Source organism: Theropithecus gelada, chromosome 10 (assembly GCF_003255815.1).
Source record: "Theropithecus gelada isolate Dixy chromosome 10, Tgel_1.0, whole genome shotgun sequence".
In the NCBI taxonomy this organism is placed as follows: domain Eukaryota; kingdom Metazoa; phylum Chordata; class Mammalia; order Primates; family Cercopithecidae; genus Theropithecus; species Theropithecus gelada.
Genome location: NC_037678.1, coordinates 66,543,878 through 66,562,565, shown reverse-complemented (window position 1 = coordinate 66,562,565; position 18,688 = coordinate 66,543,878). Strand labels below are relative to the sequence as shown.

Genomic DNA, 18,688 nt, shown 5'->3' with positions numbered 1-18,688 from the left:
ACAGCTCCGGCGGCTCCGGCGCTCCCCTGGTGTTGGCTGCTCGCCGCCGCTGCTTGCTCGTTCGCTCGCCCGCCCGCTGCTGCTTCGGGGGCCGGGATCGCCGCCGCCTCCTTCGGGGGAGCCGGCCGGGGCGGGGCGGAGCAGGGAGAGGAGGTGTGGGGGGCGGGCGAGGAGGGGGCTGAGCGCCGTGGGAGGGAGAGCAGGAGCGAGCGCGCGAGCGAGCGGGGCATTTCTGCGCAGCTCTAGCGCGCCTCGGAGCCCGCCGGGGCACCCGCCGGACTCCAGAACCGCCAGCCAGACAGAGCCCGGAAGCTGCGCCGCCGCCGCCAGGTTAGCCGTGCCCGCCGTCCCCCTCCGCGTCTCGGGGACCCCGACGCGTCGGGTCCTGCGTGTGCGTGTGGGGTGGCCGCCAAGGGCGGCGGGCTCGATCCCCGATCTTCGGGCACTGACAGGCCGGCGGGCCGGCTCCGGGACCCGCGGGCTTCGGTTCATGCGTGTCGGGACTGGCGCGGGTTTGTGTGTCGGGGCTCCAGTCTCTGGGTGTGTGTTAGGTGTGAGCGCGCGTGTGCCCGTGGATCCGTGCGAGCGGCTGCTGGGTGTGCGCGCGCGTGCGTGTGTGCATCTGTGTGTGCGTGTGTGAGGGTGTGTGTCTTGCGTGTCTTCGCGCGTCTGGACTGAGTGGTGCGTGCGTATCTGGGTGAGGGTGCGTGTGTCTGCGTGTGTCTGTCGATGAATGTGTCTGTGAGAGGGTGTGTCCGAATGTGTAGCAGTGTGTACACCTCTGGGTGAGGGCGTGTGCCAGTGGCTTCGCTTGTGGCTGGAGCCTGTGGCGGGTGTGTGTGTGTGTGTGTGTGTGTGTGTCGCTGTGTGCGCGCCAGTGTGACTCCCGTGTGTGCGCGTGTGAGGGCGGATATGCGCCCGCGTAGCCCCGTGTAGCCCCCGTGTGCGTGTGCGCGGCTTTGTCTTCGCACTGCCGGGAGGAAGGGGTGGGGGCGGCGGTCCAGGCGCTGCCGTCGCTGGGTGCTGGGCACCTGGCCCGGGCGGTGGGTGGCGGCGGCGGGGGTGTCCCTTCCCCGTCGGGCGGAGACTCCCTGCTGGCAGGTGGGCGGCCACACCCCGGGGGCCGGGGTAACTGGGCTAACAGCGAAGCCCGCGTTCTGACCTGAGCTGGAGCGGAGGGCGTGTCCTGCTTGAAGCCCGTGTGCGTGTGTGCGTGTGTGTATGTGTATGCGTGGGCGCGCGCTCGTGTGTGGATATGGGTGTGGGTGCGGGTGCGGGGTGGTGGTGGTAGCAACAGCAGTTTCCAAACTGGTGACCAGCCGGTTCAGTGATTCATTTCCTGTTGTGGCCAGGGGACCTGTCCCCTCTGGCCTCCCCCTAGTCCCCCACCAGACCTAGCTTGTGCGCCCAGTCTCACCCGTGCAGGGCTCTGGGTGGGTGGGAAGGTAGGTGGGTAGAAGCTCAGGTGCCCTGAAAGGACTAGGAGGGAGAATCACTCTCTTAAAGGGCTAGCTCCTCACTCCAAGGAATCCCTCCTCAGGAGACCTCTCTACTTTGAAAGAGATGTCTCTGGGTATGTCCGTACCCCTTTCTTCAAGTACTGGTGCGTGCAGGCATTTCTAGGTCTATAGTCTGTGTGCATGTGTCCTCCCTGTGTACTTCCTGTACATTTGGGTGTATAGTGAACAGTGAATGTGTATCTCATGATGTATATGTGTGTGTGTTTTTATAAGTTCTGGTATATTTGTTTTTATGTATGTGTAGTTGTTTGTATATTAGTCTGTGCATGTGGGTTTGCAGAGAAGTGGCATTTTGCTGCCAACTGGAATAGGACAGAAACATTCTGTCCAGGGCCACGCTATTTTTGAAAAACTGTGTGAAAAGGAAGTTTGGGAATTTAGTCTGCGGCTTTGTGGGTTTCAGACACAGGTACTGAAATGTAGGTAGGTTGGATTTTGACTGTGATACAAGGGTAGAGAGAAGTAAAGTCTTATAGGAGGAAGAAATTGTTCAGAGAGAAGGATATCCAAATGCAAGAATTCTTCCATTAGTTCCAGTTCTTCCGGGTAATGTCACCTCCCCCTTTGCTGCTTGGCTTGCCAGGATACAGGACACAGGATTCAGAGTGGAAAGGGAGGGAGCTGGGAGTGTAAAAGGGAGGAAGGTGGATGGGTGATAGGACTGGAAGCCAGCAGTAGATTTCTGCAATTCTTAAAAATGTTTCCCTGCCAAAGGCAGCAGAGGCTGGGGAAAGCTGAGCTTGCTGTCCCCTCCTTGAATCCCAGAATCCCAGGACATGGGAAAAGCTGGCCTGGAGTTCATGAGCTCTGGAGTCTGGGCCAGAGATCTTTTGCCTTGTTCTGTCACCCAGGCTGGAGTGCAGGCAGTGTCACAATCTCAGCAAACTGCAGCCTCCGCCTCCTGGGTTCAACTGATTTTTCCGCCTCAGTCTCCTTAATAGCTGAGACTACAGGCATGAGCCACGATGCCCAGCTAATTTTTTTTTCTTGTCGCCTAGGCTGAAGTGCAATGGCATGATCTCGGCTCACTTCAACCTCCTTCTCCTGAGTTCAAGCAATTCTTCTTCCTCAGCCTCCTGAGTAGCTGGGATTATAGGCGCCCATCACCATGCCCGGCTAATTTTTGTGTTTTTAGTAGAGACAGGGTTTCACCATGTTGGTCAGGCTGGTCTCAAACTCCTGACCTCAAGGGATCTGCCTGCCTCCGCCTCCCAAAGTGTTGGGATTACAGGCATGAGCTGCTACGCCCAGCCTGGGATCTTCTTTTGACTGTAGCCAACCCCTTCATGTGTTTATCTCTTCACCCAACACTTTTTATTAAGCTTCTTTACGTGAAAGAGACTAAACTCCCTAAGCCTTGGTTTTCCTGGCTAGGCAGCTAGTGGGCTAGATTTTGGGGCTTTGATGACCCTTCCCTTTCTCAGATTGCTAGAGTTTGTCTCGTTGTTACCCAGGTTCAGGAATCCACCCTTCTAGTCCCCAGAGATCCTGTCCACCGTCCTCACTACTTATCTCCCCACCAGTATACTCTAGTCTAGAGCTGTGGTTTTTTCACCTCATCAACAGCAGCAGGGTCACCTGGGAGTTTGTTAGAAATGCAATTTCTTGGCCGGGCATGGTGGCTCACACCTGTAATCCGAGCACTTTGGGAAGCGAGGCATATGGATCACCTGAGGTCAGGAGTTCAAGACCAGCCTGGCCAATACGGTGAAACCCCATCTCTACTAAAAATACAAAAATTAGCCGGGCGTGGTGGTGCATGCCTGTAATCCCAGCTATTCGGGAGGCTGAGGCAGGAGAATCGCTTGAACCCAGGAGGCAGAGGTTGCAGTGAGCCGAGATCGCGTCACTGCACTCCAGCCTGGGTGACAGAGCGAGACTCCATCTCAAAAAAAAAAAAAAAGAAATGCAATTTCTTGGTTCTCATGCCAGACCTAGGAATTGATAATTCTGGAGGTGTGGCCCAGCAATCTATGTTTTAACAAACACAGGTAGTTCTTATTTACTCTGAAGCTCAAGAGAGGTGGAGACAGGGAGCCAGGAAACATCTATCTTTTTTTTTTTTTTTTTTTGAGACGGAGTTTCACTCTTGTTGCCCAGGCTGTAGTGCAATGGCACGATCTCGGCTCACCGGAACCTCTGCCTCCCAGGTTCAAGCAATTCTCCTGCCCCAGCCTCCGTAGTGGCTGGGATTATAGGCATGTGCCACCACACCTGGCTAATTCTGTATTTTTCGTAGAGACGGGATTTCTCCATGTTGGTCGGGCTGGTGTCGAACTCCCGACCTCAGGTGATCCACCCGGCTCGGCCTCCCAAAGTGCTGGGATTACAGGCATGAGCCACTGCGCCCGGCTGGAAACATCTATTAATTGAAACACTTGGAAAGTCTCCCCTGACCCTCACATAGGTGCCTGAAATAGCCCTCAGGCCCCACCTGGTAGGTAGGAATTCTGCTTTCAAGTCCCAGGTCTTGTGATCTTGGACAAGTCTCTCCTTCAGTGACTAATGCAATGACTCTTTGACAGTGTGCTGTGGACCAGGTTCTGAGCGAGGGGTTTCCCTGATCTGCTCAGTTTCTCCAGTTCTTACTTTGATCTCTGAGGCCCTTCAGCATCCAGTTCCTGCCCACTTCTCTGGACAACAGCTACTTTGGCCTTTTAGTTCATCTAGGCACCATGAGCTCTTTTGCTTCTGGGATTTTGCACATCCTATTCCCTTTGTCTAGCACACTCTTCCCCTGCTTCTCATCTTGATTAACTCCCACTCTTCATATTTCAGCTCAGTAGTCACTTTCTCAGGGGGCCTTTGCCAACTCTCTAGGCCAAGTGAGTTTTCCCTGTTACACATTCTTAGAGCTCTCTGTGTCTCATAGGGCTTGTGAGAATTTGTAATTGTTGTTTGAGTGTCCCTTTACTAGACTGTAAATGCCATGTGGGCAGGAACTTGCTTACTAGTCTTCTTAGTGTCCCACACAGCGCCTGACTTATGATTTGTGTTCAATAAGCTTATCAAACTGAATTAATTTATAAAATGGCAGATGGCACTAAATGATACCCAAAGTTTCGTTTCAAGCCCAGACAATCTATAATCCAAGCAGGCCTTTTCTCAAGTTGATTTACCTGTCTTTTTTACTGCTGCATCTCCCATCTTGTGGCCGTAGATCTGAGCACTCACAGTGGGTCCAGGCCCATGCTGGGCTCTGCTCTAGTGGAGGCAGGTGGAAGCTCCTCAGGAGACACAGCCTAGCTTGGGTTCTGTGTCCTCCTGGATTAGGATTGTACTGGAATGAGAAGAGGAAAAATATTGGAAGAGGAATCCAAATATCTGGGTCCATGCCTTGTTATGTGACTGAGGGCCAATCACTTTCCCCTTTTGGCACGTGTCCTCCTCTGTAAAATGAAGGTATTGGGATGGATGGCATACTTGGTAGTGGTTACTAGCACTGGCTCTGGAGTCATTCGGGGTTTGCCATGTACTAGCTGGGGGGACTAAGGCAAGTGATTCCATCTCCTCATTTCCTTACTTGTAAAACAGGACCAGTACTAGTGTCTGTTTCATAGGATTGTTTTGAGAATTAAATGAGATAACATCCTTGGAGTGCTTAGCATAATGTGATTGCATAAGAAACATTTGATAAATGTCAACTATTATGACCATTATTGCTACTCCACAATTCAGCTCAACATTCTTGAAGGCCTTTGTATTGGGCCCTAGGCCTACAAAAACAGAAATGAATCCAGCAGTATTCACAGGCTGGGGGTGGGAGCAGATATGTAAAGATGCAATACCACTGCAAGGACAGTGTACAAGCTGCCAGGGTGTGGCTGCTTATGGAGGAAAAGGCTTCCTGGAGGAGAGAGATGGTGTTTGGGCTGGATTTTACCATCTGGGTGTTTGGAATAGCATGTGCAAAGGCAGAATGGCTTCTTAGGGGAACCCCAAATAGTTCCACATAGTTAGAATAGGAGGTGGTGAGTGGCGGGGATGAGGGTGGAGGGGTGAATGGCTGGAGATAAAGCTGAGAGGAAGATTGGGGGCAGATCTAGCTTAGGCCAAAGAACCTGACCAAGTCCTACAGATGGCGGGGAGCTAGGGAAGAGGAGCAAGTCAACCAAGAAGGATCAGATTTGCATTTCAAAAACACAGCTCTCCAGGTGGTGACAGAGGATGGTTGATCTGGGAGGAAGGGGAGGACTGTTGACCTGGAGACCTGGGCACAGAGGCTGCTAAACAAGCTCAATGAGAGGCCCCACTGGGGTGGATAGAGACCTAGAAGAGGATGTTCTAGGAAGCTTTTTCCTCTGTAAGCCTGTCTTCAGCCTGTTTTCAGGACAGCCTGGGCCTGGAAGGTGCAGGAGAGGTGAGAGTGACTTCTCATTAGGAGCCTCCGGGTCCTCTTTAACCTCTAAAGCTGCCTAATGAGTGGGAATCTGAAAAACAGAGTTTGAGGATCCTAGGTCTGCTACTCAAAGGATGCACAGTATATTAACTTCCTAGGGGTGCTGTCATGAAGCACACAAACCAGATACCTTTGAAGCACAGACATTTACTCCCCCACTTGTGGAGGCTAGAAGTCTGAAATCCAGGTGTCAGCAAGGTTGGCTCCTTCTGGAGGTTCTGGGGCAATCTGTTTCCTGCCTTTCTCGTAGCTTCTGGTGGTTGCCAGCAATCTTTGGCATTTCTTGGCTTGCAGCTGCATCTGCCTCTGTCGTCACGTGGCTTTCTCTCTGTTTCATTTCCTCTTATAAGGACACCAGTCATATGGGATTTAGAACCCACCCTAGTCCAGTATGACCTCATTTGAACTTGAGTAATTGCATCTGCAAAGACCCTATTTCCAAATATGGTCACATTATGAAGTTTTAGGTAGACATAAATTTGGGTGGGGAGGGGACACTGTTCAACCCGGTACATACAGGAAGATGGGGAGGAGTGCATACCTTTTAGTTCCAGAAGGCTATGTCCAAATTTAGGCTTTGCAGTGGAGCCTCTATGAAATGGGGACAGTAAGCTGGGCATGGTGGCTCATGCCTGTAATCCCAGCACTTTGGGAGGCCAAGGTGGGCGGATCACCTAATCAGATTTGCATTTCAAATTTGAGTGATCTGAGGCGGATCATTCCTGAGGTCAGGAGTTCGAGACCAACCTGGCCAACATGGTGAAACTCCGTCTCTACTAAAAATACAAAAATTAGCCAGGCGTGGTGGCGGGTACCTGTAATACCAGCTACTCAGGAGGCTGAGGCAGAAGAATCACTTGAACCTGGGAGGTGGACACTGCAATGAGCTGAGATTATGCCACTGCGCTCCAGCCTGGGCGACAGAGCAAGACTCCATCTCAAAAAAAAGAAAAAAAGGGCCGGGCGCGGTGGCTCAAGCCTGTAATCCCAGCACTTTGGGAGGCCGAGACGGGCGGATCACGAGGTCAGGAGATCGAGACCATCCTGGCTAACACAGTGAAACCCCATCTCTACTAAAAAAAATACAAAAAAACTAGCCGGGCGAGGTGGCGGGCGCCTGTAGTCCCAGCTACTCGGGAGGCTGAGGCAGGAGAATGGCATAAACCCGGGAGGTGGAGCTTGCAGTGAGCCGAGATCCGGTCACTGCGCTCCATCCTGGGCGACAGAGCGAGACTCCGTCTCAAAAAAAAAAAAAAAAAAAGAAAAAGAAAAAAAGAAATGAGGACAGTAGCACCTACAGTAGTGTCATGATCGTGAGACTTGATCAAAATAACAGATATGAGCATGCCTAATGAGGTAGTACACAGTAGGCACTCAATAACTACTTCCTTTCCAGCTCTCCCTTCTTTAGGAGCTTAGACAAGTCACCTAATCTTGCTTCACTTTCCTCATCTATCAAATGTGAATAATCATCATCTAGCCCTGCCTACTTCACCAAATTGCGATCCCAGGAGATAATGAGAAAGCTCTTTGTAAATTGCTTAAGGGCTTGTAGCTGTGATTTTTAATTATAATAATCATCATCATAATAACCCTTGGCCATTGCCATATCCACTGCATTCTCCTCAGAGCCCAGCCCAGCCTGCTCTTCTCCTGAGACAGGTCCTCTTTGCCTGTTTGTGCTCAGAGGTGTCCCATGAAGTGTCGCCTCTGTCCGAGTTGGGAGGACCTTAGAGATGGTCCTTGCCATTGCCCTCATTAGCCTGAGGAGGGAAACTGATGCTCAGGGAGAAAAAGTGACACCCGCAAAGTCACACAGTTGGTCAGTGGCAATTGGAACACCTTATCTGTGGCTCCTGTCTTCAGTCTGAAACGTGCTTTTTCCCTAGTTGCAACTTTAGGCCCAGAAGCAGGAGCTCAGGGCAGATAGAGGCCTGGAGTGGGCTCTGCACATGTTCAGGAGGTGAGGATGCAACAGGAGAGTGTTCTGCTAAGTCAGAATTAGAACCCCAAGAAAGGAGTCCCTGGGCTCTGAGTGAGCAGGCTGAATGGGCGGGTTGTTCTGTTATCATTCTGGCTATGGCTATCTCTGCCTACTCTGGTGGGAGGGCCACCATGCGGGGCTCTGGAGTCTAGATGTAACCCAAGGCTTCAGTGTCCCTATTGACAGCCAGGGTGGCATTTCTCCACAGGTCCTGTCCCTCTAAGCCTTGCCTTAGTGGGTCTAGGGAAGGCTCTGGAAAAGAGAGAGGGCTTATACTGTCCTGGCAGTTTCTGGCAAGTCATCTTCCTTTCCCCCCACACTGGGGAAGCCAGGACCCTCCTTGGCCCCTTGATTCTTCTTTCCTTTCCTCCCTCCTCTTCTCAGTTTGCTCTCTTCCTTCAGTCTGCTTTCTCCCCTTCCCTCTCCCCACCTTGTCTCCAGATTAGAGGTCTAAAGATAGTCTCCAGGCCCACTTAAGGTGGGTGGTTTTGGGTTTGCTTGAGGCCACCTAGAATTAGAAAGTCTAGAGTCTTCCTCATAAGAGGCTCACTGTGGTGACTTATATGTTTATTGGCTTACTGTGTGCCAGGCCCTGTGCTAAGCACTTTACATGCCTTATGTCTTTTAATCCTTACAACTACCAAGCGAGGCAGAGATGATGATCCCCATCGTATTACAGGAGGCTAAATAACTTGCCCAAGGCCTACATAGTCCTCAGCCAGCAAGTGGCATTTCAATCTAGATCTGTCCGAAGCCCACCGGTGCTCTTGAGTCTTTCCTATACTCCCTGTGATGGGGCCTGCAGGAGCATTTAGGGGTCACAGAGGGGCATGCATTTGCTCAAATTAGGAGAACAAATTCTTGACTCTCAGAGCAGGACTTCTAATCCAGGAATCTTCCCTCCCAGGCCTGCACTCTGCCAGCACCTCCGGGACTGGCCTTTCTACAGCATCAGCCTTGGGGCCCGCCAGGGCTCTGAGCCCATCTGGTTCTAGGCAGCTGCCCACCTGTAGGAGAGACACTGCATCAGTGCCAGGGGTGGTGACAGGGCCCATCTGAAGGTACTTGCCTTTTTTCCTAGTTATTGTTTTGTCACTGGCCACCTCAATTTTTCATTGAATCAAGTCTTCCACTTAAAGAAGCATATCATCTGCAAAGAGCATTACTTTTGTCTCCTCAGAAGGGTGCTTGGGAGCTTGGATATGCTGCAGGCTCAGTGACGGGTGGAACTCTGGAAGAAGTGGGGAGGGAGATAGAGACTGGAACCAGGAGACCCAGGTTCAGAGGTATACATCCACCAGAAGAGAGAAAGAAGTAGCTGGCCTGAGGGCCAGAGGGAGGCGGCCTGGAGAGAGGGAGGAATAGGAAACCTGCTCTCACCCCAAGTGCAGCCCAGGAGTCCAGACTCCCTCCCAGGCAGGGCTGCTGGTCTCAGAGTGTCACTCAGGAATCTAGGCAGCTGCAGTCAGCTTGCTCAGCCTCCACCCACCCCAACTGAGACCATTATGTTGGTCAGCCTGGCCCAGCCCAGCCACCTGCCTGCCTGAGCAGGTGGCTCAGTCAGAAGGGACCTTGGTGAAGGAGTGGTGGCTTTGAAGCTTCTATCCGCAGAGCCACTCTTCATAGACAAGGAAGCAGAAGTTCAATTTGTGAAACAGCTAAAAGGTGGAGTGGCTTAGCACCCCACCCCGTCCGCCTCCCTTCTAGGGTTCCCTAAGGCTGGGCTTCTCAAACTTTGTTCCCCCTAAGAGCAGCAAAGGTGAGCATGCTAAAAAACAAAACAAAACCCGGGTGCCATGGCTCATGCCTGTAATCCCAGCACTTTGGGAGGCTGAGGCAGGTGGATCACCTGAGGTCAGGGATTTGAGACCAGCCTGACATGGTGAAACCCCATCTCTACTAAAAATACAAAAATTAGCTGGGCATGGCGGCATGTACCTATAATTCCAGCTACTAGGGAGGATGAAGCAGGAGAATTGCTTGAACCTGGGAGGCGGAGGTTGCAGTAAACTGAGATCATGCCATTACACTCCAGCCTGGGTGACAGAGTGAGACTGTCTCAAAACAAAACAAAACAAAACAAAACAAAACAACAACAAAAAAACCCCAACACTCTTTTTCCAGGACTCACCCAAGAGATTCAAACCCAGCTGCTCCATATGCTGGCGGGTTGTGGGGTGGTCAGATCTGAGGTGGGGCCCCGGAAGCAGCCTGCTGTAACAGACTCCCCATGGAGATGATTGGGACACAGATGGTTCTCAGATTGCCCTTGTAGAAGGCTGGTCTCAGATGTTCATGAACTTCTGAAATGGCATGCACAATGTTAAGAGTGTGCATTGTCCCCAGGAGAGGATCCACAGGTACCATCTGTCTTGGAGTCACAACCCATAAAACTTTAGAACTGCTGGCTTCAGGGTTGTTTTATGGAGTTGGAGCCTAATGTCTAGAGAAAGGTCACCAGGGAGCCAATGGCAGAGCTGGGTGGAGAGGGCTGGTCTCTCATGCCTCTCAGCACATTGTTGGCTTTGCTGTGAAGGTGGTCAGAGACTGTAGACCTGTCCCTCTGTCTGGGCCTCAGTTTTCCCAGCTGTAAAATGGGGGTTGGACAGGATAATCCCAAAGTTTCATGCAGCTTTGATCTGTGGTTCTGAAAGTCAGGTCTCCTGCTGCCCAGTCCAAGTTCTCTGTCCTTTTCCTTGCTCCTTCCTGGCTTCACCCACCACTGGGGGGACCTTCCTCTTAAGCATCTTCCACCTTCAGAGATTCTGGACATAGCCTGCATTCTGGCCCCTTGAATCCCTTCTGTCGGACCACATGCCCAAATGCTCAAGCCCTTTCTCCTTTTCCATCCCCACTCACCATAAGTGAGCAAGGTGCCCATGAATCTGGGGAAGCTGAAGGTGGCCTCTGTTCAGAGCTGGACATATGGGTCAGTGCCAAGGGGAGGGCTGCGAGAACTAATTTTCTGAGGCTCCTGGGACATGCCCAGTGCTTCCTATGTCTTTGCCCCAGCTCCCTCTGTTCCTCCCTGCCAAGAATGCCACCCCCATCATTCCCCAATCACTGTTGAAATCCTGTCTGCCTTTTCAAGGCTCAGCTCAGATGCCAGCCTATGTCCTACAAAACCTTGTAAGCCCTCCCCCTCACCCCAAGATGAAATTTGTCTTTAACTCCTCTGCACTCCCTTAGTACCTTATCTGTTCCCCTCTGGGGGATGAGTTCTGTTTGGTCTTAGCTTTATCCAGGGAGGTGGCTGTTTTCTTCCACCAGGTTGTGAGCACTGGGATGTCTTATGTCTTATTCTTTGCTTCCCAGCACCTAGCATGGGGCTGTGCACAGAACAAGTGCTTAATTGAGGCTTACTAAGTTTGCAGAATCTGCATCCAGCTCTGGGCTGAGCTGGCCTCTCTACAGCCCCTATGGCCCATGTCACTGGCAGGCCATGGTTTCTCACATGGCCCCTCCCTCTATTTGTGGATTGAAGGGAGGCCAAGTAGGGCAATGAGTAAGAACTTAAATTCCAATCTTGATTCTGCCATTTCTGGGCTGTGTAACCTTAAGTAGATCATTTCCCCTCTCTGAGCCTTAATTTTCTCAGTTTAAAACAAAGAGGTAGGGATGACAAGTCTATTGGGGGCTTGGGAGAATTAACTGAAGTGCTTTGTGTAAAATGCTGATAAAAGCATGGCAAAGAACAAAAAGCTAATAAATGATTATGATTTATTATTTTTTGGTTAATAGTTATTACCATTGTTTCAACAAACATCTACTACGTTCTGAGCATTGTGCTGCGGGGGCCAAGGTGAGAGATAAAAAATAATAATAATAATGACAGGAGTTCCTTGGTCTCCAGGGTCTTAAGGTCAAATGAGGCAGTAAGACTCTAGTACAAGAAGTCAGTGTCTGGCAGAGATGTGGCTGAGTGAGTTGAGGGGTGAGTCATTAGTGTAGATGCCAGGCTAGAGGTGACATTTGAGCCAGAAGGGCATGAAGCAGGAAGGGCAATGACAGTCTGGGAGGAGGCCCATATTCCCTGTGGAGAATGGGGAAGTGGGGTGCATATTTGGAGAGTTTTAGGAAGGATGTGGGAAACAGCAGAGCAGAAGCAGAGTTAGAATCTCCGTGCAGAAGGGGCATAGGGTCGGCACCCCGGATGGAGCAGGAGCTTCAAGCTTTGTTTTGCCAAGAAGAATTTGGGGGAGTGATGACTCATGGTGCCGCCATTGAGAGTGAGAGAGAGACTGCGGGAAGGTAGCGTAGAAGAGTGAGGCTTTATGGCAGAGGAAGTGGGGACCAGGGAGGTGGGGGGACATTGTCCCTCTGCCCAGGCTTGTGCTAAGAATGGTGAGGTGGGCTTCAGTTCCGGGCTTCTGCAGGGCTGCCTGTTTATCTGGCCAAGATTGGGATTTGAACATTGATGTCTGAAGTTAAAGTACAAAATGACTCCAGAAATGTCAGAATCTCTATATGTCAGAGCCCACTAGCAGAAGTGATCTCTGAATCCACCTCCCTCATGCCACACCATGCAGGTGGGAAGCAGAGGCCTGGGAGGAGGAGATGGCACCCAAGAACACCTAGTGAACTGGCCCTGCGTACTCTGGATGGACTGTGGACCTAGGCCTGTGTTAGGGTGAGGAGGGGGCCGGAGAACCCATGAAAGATGTACGTGACAAGCAAACGTCAAGCTGGGAGCAGTCTGTTGCTAGGGTGTGTGCGTGATCCCAGGTGAGTGGGATGTGAGTGGGCCAGAGCCGTCATCATTCCAGGCTTTCCTTCCGGAAAAGGAGAAAGGGCCACATAGGTGGGAGCCAGGGGAATATTGGGATGTGGGGGAAATCAGGGGGTGGCTTGAGAAGAGGAGGCTGTTGCCAAGCAGCAAGAGATATGACTAGATGAGAACAGAAGAGGCACCCTAGCGTCTGTGGGCCTGGCTCTGTACAGCCCTGGACTGTAGAGGTATCACCTCCATTGCAAGGGAAGAAACCAGGACTCCCAAGGTCAGAGCTAGGAAGAATGGAGTCAGGAGTGGCATCCAGGGCTGGAGGACTTCAAAGCCATGTCTCTGGCATGCCCTGGGTGGCAACCATTCCAGTTTTTGTGAGATCCTGGGGTCAAAGGGGTGAAGGAAGTACTCAGCCCAGGGCAAGTCATCTTTCACTTCCTTTCACTTCCCCTCCATCAATCTGCCCATCGAGCAGGACTGTTTTCTTCTACTTTACCCACCCCGCTTAATTTGTTGATGAAAAATATTTATTGAGCACCACTATGTGCCAGGCACTGCCCTTGATTTCATGGAACTTATGCCATCACTCCTTGGCACAGAGGGCTATCCCACATTGCCAGGGAAGGATGGGAAGGAGGAGGGGAGGGGGCCACTGGCCACTTCTCTCTCCCTTTACATGAGTCACTCCCTCTTCTCAGCTTCTATCCCCTTGCAAATGCCCTAGCCCCAGATGGTTCTTGTTGGAACTACCTCCTGCCTAAATGAAAACCAGTCAGAGTTAATTGTTAAACCTAATAGCTGGTGAGAGTTTCACTCTGCTGGGCTGGTGGGAGTGGGGCTGCACCCTAGGGGAGGGGTGGAGTCACCCAGGTTTTTCTGGCTGGTACCTGCCACCTTTTCCCTACTCTGGAATCTGCTTCCAGGGCCCTCTCCTCCCCTCCTCCCCAGGGGGCAGGCTGCCATCTGGCCCTTTCCCCTGCCTCCAGCTAAGGTGTCCCTGGGAGGTGAGCACTGGCTCTGGCCTTAGTCCAAGGGCCTCTGGGTGAGTGCTCTTAGGGGAGGTGTGGGGGAGGGCAGGGTGTCTAGCCCTGGAGACCTGCCCAGAGGCCAGGCAGCCAGTGGACCTTGCTGGCTTTGCCTTCTGCTGGGTGTGGGTGGGGGAGCTAAGGATGGTGTCACAGTGGCCTAAGCCCTACACACAGGACCACTGCCAGTGCAGCCCATGCTATGCCATTGTCCTGCTCTCCTTCCCTTTTGTCCTCTTCACTGAGTTTCTTATTCTGGGCCATTCTCTGCCAACAGACTGGGAGATATGGGCACCCTGAGAATAGTGGCAAAGGCTTATTCCTTCTTCTAGAAGACTGAGCCTCAGGGTAGGCCCCTGCCAAAGTTTAGGGACAGAGCTCAGGTTTCCGAGTCAGCGGGCCTAGTCAAAGCTGGGTGACTTTGTGCAGGTGACTTACCTCTGTGAGCCACAGCCTCATCCTCTGAACACTACAGGAGTTCCTATTTGGGGGGTTTTGAGGAGTCAGTGAAGGATACTGGGTACTCAGATCCCATTGTCACCATCACTGTGTAGGCACCAGAGATAAATATTAATATTAGGTTCAGTAAGGTTTTGTTAAATGAGTAGATGCCATTCTATTCAGAGGTAAGCTCACAGAGGTATGTCAACTTTACCTCCGAGGCTTAGCTCTGGGCTAGGGCCAAGGAGGCCATCAGCCCAGGCCCTCAAGGACTTGACTGCAGAGCTGCAGCTGCCCCATACAGCAGCCTTAGTCACATGTGACTAGTGGACATGTACAATGTGGCTAGGACCACCGAGGAACTGAACTTTTTGAACTCTATCGCCCAGGCTGGAGTGCAGTGGCACAATCTTGGCTCATTGCAACGTCCATCTCCCAGGCTGAAGTGATTCTCCTGCCTCAGCCTCCAGAGTAGTTGGGACTACAGGCATGCCCCACCATGCCTGGCTAATTTTTTGTATTTTTAGTAGAGACGGGGTTCCACCATGTTTTCTGGGCTGGTCTCAAACTCCTGAGCTAGGGCAAAGTAATCCCAAAGGATTACAGGCATGAGCCACCACGCCCAGCCGAATTTTAAATTTCATTTAATATTTAATTTTATTTGATTTTAGCTAATTTAACATTTTAAAAGAATGCTCCATTTATTTATTGACAAACTATACATGTTTGGAAACCTAGATTTGTGAATATACCTTTTTTTTTTGCCCCCCCGAGACGGAGTCTTGCTCCGTTGTCTAGGCTGGAGTGCAATGGCACGATCTCAGCTTACTGCAAGCTCCGTCTCACGGGTTCATGCCATTCTCCTGCCTCAGCCTCCTGAGTAGCTGGGACTACAGGCGCCCGTCACCACGCCCGGCTAATTTTTTTTTATTTTTAGTAGAGATGAAGTTTCACCATGTTAGCCAGGATGGTCTCGATCTCCTGACCTCGTGATCTACCCGCCTTGGCCTCCCAAAGTGCTGGGATTACAGGTATGAGCCACCGCACCTGACGCCTTTTTTTTTTTTTTTTAAATCATAAAGGTGGCTGGGCGCGGTGGCTCACGCCTGTAATCCCAGCCCTTTGGGAGGCCAAGGTGGGCAGATCACTTGAGGTCAGGAGTTCGAGACCAGCCTGGCCAACATGGTGAAACCTCATCTCTACTAAAAATACAAAAATTAGCCGGGTGTGGTGGTGCACACCTGTAATTCCAGCTACTCAGGAGGCTGAGGCAGGAGAATCGCTGGAACCCGGGAGGCGAAGATTGCAGTGAGCTGAGATCGTACCACTGCACTCTAGCCTGGGTGACAGAGTGAGACTCCATCTCAAAAATAAAATAAAATAAAATAAAATAAAATAAAATAAAATAAATTGTAAAGGCTTAAGCCTGTAATCCCAGCACTTTGGGAGGCCGAGACGGGCGGATCACGAGGTCAGGAGATCGAGACCATCCTGGCTAACACGGTGAAACCCCGTCTCTACTAAAAAATACAAAAAACTAGCCAGGCGAGGTGGCGGGCGCCTGTAGACCCAGCTACTCAGGAGGCTGAGGCAGGAGAATGGCGTAAACCCGGGAGGCGGAGCATGCAGCGAGCTGAGATCCAGCCACTGCACTCCAGCCTGGGTGACAGAGCGAGACTCCGTCTCAAAAAAAAAAAAAAAATTGTAAAGGCAAGGAGAATCTAAATATCTTATGAATATTTAGCACCTGAATCAAGATGTATTGTAAGTATAAAATACACATTGGATTTAGAAGAGGATGTATTAAAAAGTAAAATATCTCTGTAGTCTTTTTCATTTTAGTTTTAATTTTTTTTTTAGAGACAGATTCTCACTCTGTTGCACAGGCTGAAGTGAGTGGCACGATCGTAGCTCACTGCAATCCCTGAACTCCTGGACTTAAGGGATCCTCCCACTTCAGCTAGTAGCTGGGACTATAGGCATGTGTCACCTCACCCAACTAAATTTTTTTATTTTTTGTAGAGACAAGGTCTTGCTATGTTGGCCAGGCTGGTCTTGAACTCCTGGTCTCAAGAGATCCTTCCGCCTCAGCCTCCCGAAGTGTGGGGATTACAGGCTTGAACCACCGAGCCAGGCCTGTAGTATTTTTTACATTGATTACATGTTGAGATAGATATATTGGGTTAAATGAATATATTATGAAAATTAATTTCCCTCATTCCTTTGCACTTTTTAAAATGTAGCTACTTGGGAGACTGAGGCAGGAGAATCACTCGAACCCGGAAGGTGGAGGCACGATGGCTCACACCTGTAAACCTAGCACTTTGGGAGGCCGAGGCAGGTGGATCGCTTGAGACCAGGAGTTCGAGACCAGCATGGGCAACATGGAGAAACCCTATCTCTACTGAAATTACAAAAATTAGCCAAGCATGGAGGTGCATGCTTGTAACCCCAGCTATTTGTGAAGCTGAGGCATGAGAATTGCTTGAATGCGGAGGGCGGAGGCTGCAGTGAGCCAAGATCGTGCGTCTGCACTCCAGCCTGGGTGACAGAGCGAGACTCTGACTCAAAAAATAAAATAAAATAAAATAAAATGTAGCTACTATAAACTTTTAAATTACATACATGGCTTGCATTATATTTCTATTTGACAACACCATTGTAGACAGAGTTGAGCTGGACACATTCGATTAATAATAGAAGACTACATAAAGACTAGTTATTTGGGGAAGGTTGGGAGGTCAATGAAGGATGGATATTCCCCACCTCACCCCAGCCCGGGCCTTGCCCCTTGGTGGAATGTTACCTTGGACAGCCCCATAGCCTTGAGGATGAGATCAGGGCTTCTGATGGCAAATGAAAAACCTTGGTCTGGGTCCTCATCCTGTCCATGCCCTTCACTTGCTGTGTGTGTGACCTTGGGCACTTCTCTTTGCTGAACCTGAGCCTTTCATCTGCAAACTGAGACTAATGGTGGTTGAGGGGATGGCCTGAGAAATAATGTGAGTGAGTATTTAGCACAGTGCCTGGCATGCCCAAGCAATCAAATATTTGCTGTTTGGTGGTTGCTACTACTATTAGTGTGGGGGCTGTTGCCACGACAGTACTGTTGCATCCAGCAGCTCATATTCAGTTATTCCATGTGTCTCAAGGGACACTGGCCAGAGGGGAAGAAGTTAAAATAGCTTGAGGGTGGGAGTTGGGATGGGGATTTGTATGATACCTCATCTCATACCTTTGTATGATACCTCAAGAGATTGCTTGGTTTTCGGGTAGCTCCTTGGATATTCCTTTCTGCAAGTAATCAGGCAAAGACAAATTCCCATTTTACAGATTGAGGAAACTGAGGCCTGTGAAGGGAAAGTGACCTGGCTACACAGCCGGAACCTGAATGCAGGACATCCTGCCCCTGTCATGGTGGTATTGGTGTCAGCTGATGCCACCATTCGAGGTTGTAGGAGCAGCGCCTGACCAGAAATCCAGAGCTTGTAAGGAATGGTTATTATTAGTCTTCTGTAACTGGAAAGGATCTTGACATTGTTTAGTACAACAGTCTCATTCGGAAGTCGAAGAAACAGAGATGAGAAAGACAGAGTGAGAGAGAGAGAGAGAGAGAGAGAGAGAGAGAGAACTGCTGATCACATAGCAAGTTGGTGGCCAAGCTGGAACTGATTCTGTTTGCTTAGATACAACCTTCAGCTCAGCCCCAGCAAGATGGACGGCCCTGCTTGTCAGCGCCCTTCTCTCCTGCCCAGTCCCCAGAGAAGGCTTCTGAGAAAGAGGCTTTTGTTTCATCAGCTCCTCCTGGTTTCCTCTCAAGGTAGCTGCACACGCATGCACACACACACACTCACACCCATTGGCCCCAGTTTGCATTTGTTACACACACACACTCTTACATCCTATTGGCCTCAGTTTGCGTTACACACACACACACACACACCCCATTGGCCTCAACTTGCATTTGTCCCTATTCCAGGTTTAAAGGGCCCTGAAATTTGAAGCCTATCCACACATACCTACTTTCTGGGTATCCCCAGAAAGACCATGAGCTTTTACATCAAGGAGGCCTGAGTTCAAATCCTTCTTCTATCTCTGATTCTCTCTGTGACCTTGGGCAAGTCACTTGTTCTTTTTTGACCTCAACTTCCTCGTCTGAAAAGCAGGAACAGGAATGGTATATGTACAACCTAGTGGTTTAGCTGAGTTCCAGACCCCAGCCACCAGTGTAGGGGTCTCAGCTCTGCCACTTATTCACTGCCTCATCTTCAGTGAGTCATTTCATCCTTCTAGGTCTCAGTTTCCCCATCTTTGAATGGCGCTGCTACCTCTTGGACAGTTGTGATAAGGTACCTTGCTGAGCTGTTCACAGGTGTCATCTCATTTAGTCCCCCCTATTAGCCCTGGAAGCAGACACTATTACTCCTATTTTCCAAATGAGGAAGTAAAATGACTTGCCCTGGGCCACATAGCTAGTTAAGTGTTAGAACCAGAATTCAAACCAGGTCTGAGTGACTCCAGAGCCTAAGCTCATAAACCACTGTACGTTCTTCCTGTTCACCTGATTTTCGTATTCTACATGAAGTAGGAACACCT

General features: G+C 50.6%; 1 protein-coding gene across 8 annotated transcripts in view; it reads left to right on the top strand.

Annotated features, from left to right (window-relative positions):
* Positions 1 to 18,688, top strand: part of EPB41L1 (erythrocyte membrane protein band 4.1 like 1) — a 139,818-nt gene that overhangs the window by 976 nt on the left and 120,154 nt on the right. For 7 of the 8 annotated variants that reach the window (XM_025398570.1, XM_025398574.1, XM_025398572.1 and 4 more), the window contains exon 1: positions 196 to 330. The exons of the other annotated variant lie outside the window; for it this stretch is intronic. The gene's annotated coding sequence lies outside the window, so the exon portion shown is untranslated. Of the gene's footprint in view, positions 1 to 195; positions 331 to 18,688 lie in introns of those variants that run through there. 8 annotated transcript variants of the gene reach the window in all.